We start from the raw sequence: 5,000 nt of genomic DNA, 5'->3' as shown, positions 1-5,000 counted from the left end.
GCTAGCTGCTACTAGCTACGTTAGCTAGTGTGCTAATCAGATGTGTTAACAACAAGACAGTGATGGTTAGCTGACCAGATGCTATGGTTAGCTAGCTAACAAGCTGACATTATCTAAACACTAAATCAATCAGTGATGAAATGATCAGTTCAGTCAGAAACAGACAGAAATTAACCGTCTGTTCAGCCTGAGAGGGAAGATCAGTCGCTCTGGATTAAAATGAACAAACAGCTCCAGTTATATTTCCAGTTACTGACTGATCCTCCCTGAACTCACCGCCCACACACACACACACACACACACACACACACACACACACACAGTGTTTGGGTGTGTGTGAGTGTGATAAGGTTTCATTGCTCCCCAGACTCTGAGCCTCTGCTGTGATGTTCTGAACCTGGAGCTGCATGTGTTTATGTTGGGTGGCTGGTTAGATTCTGATAGGGGAGTGTGTGTGTGTGTGTGTGTGTGTGTGTGTGTGTGTGTGTCCTCTAGTTCTGTTAGAGCTCTGAGGGCCAAACCAGAACTAAACCAGGATGAAGAAAATTTAAGACGCTAAAAGAAAGTTAAATCATTTTCCATCATCCATACTCAACTCTGGAAAATTAATTTAATAATTTCCAGGTCTTGGAATGTTTGGAAATTGCACAAAAGTCTTGAGATGTTAAATATGTAGTAACAGAGAGTTTATAATAATCTGTGACTACAGTGTGAAGCTCCTGTCAAACATCACTGATGCTGAGGTGGAGAATCAGATATTCATATTTTACCTTTCAGTCTCCAGCTGCTGATGATGCGCTTCCTGCTGCGGGGATCGAACCTGCGGCCGCCTCACACACTCTGCAGCCAAAAGACATCTGGACTCATCTGATCCACAGAGGAGTTCAGGTTTTCTGTTTATGAATCCAGACTGTGAAAATAAAGTGATAGACCGCTGGTGTTTTCTACAGCATCTTTGCTGGGGCTTCATGCTGCTGTCGTTCAGAAGAGAAGAAGAGATGAGAGGAAGAGAAATCTAGATCAGTGAAATGAAAGTTTCCTGCAGCCAAAGAAACTCATCAGTAAATAAACTGTGTCTCTGTCTGGACTCGACTTCTCTGTTCTGTTAAGAAACGTTTTCTATCCTGCGTCTGATTTGATCTTCTAACAGAAAGTCTCACGATACGCCGACGACACTCACTTTTATCTTCCTGTAAAACCAAACCACCTGACATGTGTTGTTTTCCCAGTAGAAACCAATCTGGTCTTTACTGGTGGATTTTTCCACTGGTTTTCCCTTTTCCACCAACATGGAACGGGTTCAAGTGCGAACCGTAATGACATCAGTGGACGTGTCATATTCTACAGGATGGAAATAGTCGTCTACGTCTTCTTATCATTAATAGTTGGTCCATGCTTGTTTTTTGGATAAAAACAAATATCTGTAATAACAGAACAAAATCTCGCAGGTAATCAATGCGATCCACCATCTTGTTACTACTGTTTACTTCCGGCGTGCGTTGTGCCACGCCCTCCTGATGACGCATCCTTGATTACAATGGTTCCGCTCAAACCTGGTGGAAACACAGGCCGGTTCGCTCGATAGCACCAAGGTTCCAAGAATCCTGAACGGAACCGGTTCAAGAACCAGATCTAATTTGGTGGAAAAGGGGGTAACAGTGTATCAATCTGTTCTGCATCTGAATGTCTGAACATCTTTCTGCTCCAGCTGTCAGTGAAGACAGTCCAGATGTTTTTTATCTGTTTTCTTCTCAATACCTTCAATATGATCCTCTGTGTTATTTTCACTTCTCTGCTTGTCTATTTGTTATTCATATCTCATTCTCTACTGCTGCAGTGATACAGTTTCTCCACAGCGATCAATAAGGTTTCATCTGACTCTGAATCTAATCTAGTCTAGTCTAATCTAGTCTAATCTAATATAATCTAGTCTAGTCTAATATAGTCTAATCTAATCTAATCTAGTCTAGTCAAATTTAATCTAATCTAATCTAGTCTAGTCTAGTCTAGTCTAGTCTAGTCTAGTCTAATCTAATCTAATCTAATCTAGTCTAGTCTAGTCTAATCTAATCTAATCTAGTCTAGTCTAGTCTAATCTAATCTAATCTAATCTAATCTAATCTAATCTAGTCTAGTCTAGTCTAATCTAGTCTAGTCTCTTCTCTGTGCAGCGTCCTGAAACAGTTTACTGTCTTTAAATCTTTTCTTGAATCCCATTTTGACAGATTTACTTTTACATCTTTTCTGGACACTGGTCAGTTTTGTTTTGAATGTTCCCTGTAAATTAAATTAAAAAATTTAATGATCCTGTGGGGAAACTGGGCCACTTCAGCAGCAAATAGGAAACAGCAAAGGATAATGACAGAAAAACAAGGGACAGAATATTAAACCTCACACAAGTGACAATTACAATATTAGAACATAAGTAGAGAACATAAGTAGAAATATAATAAAATAATAAAATAGAATGAAAAGTATGAAACTATGCAATCCAGCATGCTGCAGAATGTCACGGTCGAACAATGAATGGAAAATATGTTCGACATGAAAATATACCTGAAGTATGAAAAAATATAAAAATATCAGTTGACAGTTCATCAATATCAGTATGAAGAGAATGTGTGATTCCTCCAGTCTCTCAGTGTGAAAACAGGTTCTATTATATTTCTGTGTTTCCGTGTGATTGACAGCTGTGGACGGGCGGGGGTGGGACAGGAAGTGGGTCCAGCTGGGACAGGAAGTGGCTATTTACTGTAGAGACGAGCAGGCCTCCAAACAGGAAACAGGAAGTCACTGAAATGACAACGCCGCTGTCGCCCCCGGCAACCCACCATGACCCCCGACCCCCGGGACGCACCACATCAAAGAGAGCGGGAGAGAGGATTCACACACACACACACACACACACACACACACACACACGCACACACACACACACACACACACACGTCATAACTCTCCCTGCTGGCTGTGGAGGGACAGGAAACAGACTGACCCAGATAGACTGATTCAGAACAACACACACACACTCACACACTCACACACACACACACACACTCACACACACACACGTGCATGAAAATGAAAAACAATGCTGGTTGAAGCTTTAAAGAAGAAACTTTTCAACAACAGACAGCGGCGGCCATGTTGGCTCCACAGTCCTGCTCCATGCCTGTTTCCATAGTAACCACCTGTCCACCATGGTGATACACTCGTCATTCTGTCACTGTGTCTCTAAAGATAGGGGAAACTCGCCCGTCACAGAGGGGCGGAGCCTTCTCACCCGCCGGCACGGCATCAAGTGGGCGTTTGGTGGGGGGGGGGGGGGGGGGGGGGGGGGCTTCAGAGGGGCGGAGCAGGGAGCCAACATGGCGGCTCCCTGGACTTGCTGCTCAAAGTTCAGAGGGAAACTCTGCTGGAAACAAACCTGCAGAGAAACTTTCTGAGAGAGCAGCTGCTGCTTTTATCGTCTTCCTCTCAGATCACAAAGTTTGACGGAGCGATCGATATCTAACATGGAAACACGAGTCCAAACCCAAAGAATGAAAGGACAGAAGACGGATAAAGATCCTGGAAGTTTGAACTGGACAGAGGAAGAAGGAATGAAAACAGCTGTGAGTCTGTCAGGAAGCTTCCAGGTCAGGTTCCATGAGAACATCGTTCTCTCCAAGACGACTCGGGAACAAGGTTCTCCACCAGGACACCGGGACCCGCTCGGCATTGTGGGATCGTCCGGCCGCAGGAGGCTGAAGCTGAGAAGTGACCTGATATCTGCAGAAGACTTCTGCTCCTCACAGAGTGGATGTTGACCTGCTGAGGTTTTAGACACTAAATCTATATTCTCTGTTATAAAACCAAAAGTTCACTGGATGTTTTACAGAGACTGGAACTGAGGAAGCGTCACCTGGTCTCACTGTGTGTGTGTGTGGCTCTGGACAGTGAGTCCACCTGCTGAAGTTCCTTTGAGCAGAGAAACGGGGGGGGGGGACATTATTCCTCATCATCAGAGGCTGAAGCTCTGCTGCCCTCTGCTGGAACAACAGGCTGAAGTCAAAACACAACCCAGGATCTGACTGACACTTCAGTTAGCATTAGTCAATATAAAAGTCACATTCACAACATCCATTCACACACACACACACACACACAGAGAGAGAGAGAGAGAGACAGAGAGAGAGAGAGAGAGAGGGAGGGAGAGACACACACACACACACATAGCACAAACTTCAGCAGAAACAACTATAATCACTGAGTCACTGTGACTCAGGACAGCTTATCTGCTGCTAAGGGTCTAACTGTTACCATGGAAACACACTGGCAGGAGGAGGGTCTGACTGTTACCATGGAAACACACTGACAGGAGGAGGGTCTAACTGTTACCATGGAAACACACTGGCAGGAGGAGGGTCTAACTGTTACCATGGAAACACACTGGCAGGAGGAGGGTCTAACTGTTACCATGGAAACACACTGGCAGGAGGAGGGTCTAACCTTCTGTTGTGAGGGAAACAAGACACATAAAAGACAAATATTGTTGTTTTTTTTGTTTTTATTTATATATAAAATTTGTAATCTTTCTGAAACATAAAGATTCTCTAAAAAAACAAATCCATGAAGGTCTAAGGACATGATACATGATATTAAAGTAAACATGTTAACATCATAGACAGACTATATGCACTACATAAACAATAATCTGTTACCATGGAAACAAATTCATAATAACAATAATAGCAATAACTGACGTACAAAAATCCCTTTAGTTTGATCTTGACAGATTCACTGCAGAGCCGGACAGTTTGGTCAGTGTGGGTTTGTTTTGTGTTTTTTGACGGCAGCCATGTTGGCTCCACCGTCCTGCTCTGTGGCTGTTGCTATAGTAACTGGTGATTCGGTTGTTCTCGTCACCATGGTGATGTCATGGAGGATGACACTCCACAGTAACGTCTTGGTAACACTTTACAATAAGGGTCACTAAGTTAAGGGTTAGTTAATGCTTA

This window comes from Centroberyx affinis, unplaced genomic scaffold (assembly GCF_046629955.1).
Source record: "Centroberyx affinis isolate AG114_WGS23_722 - 3 ecotype Tasmania unplaced genomic scaffold, CSIRO-AGI_Caff_v1 ptg004072l_1, whole genome shotgun sequence".
Taxonomy (NCBI): Eukaryota; Metazoa; Chordata; class Actinopteri; order Beryciformes; family Berycidae; genus Centroberyx; species Centroberyx affinis.
The sequence above is the reverse complement of the archived record's forward strand: the minus strand, read 5'-3'. Positions refer to the sequence as shown.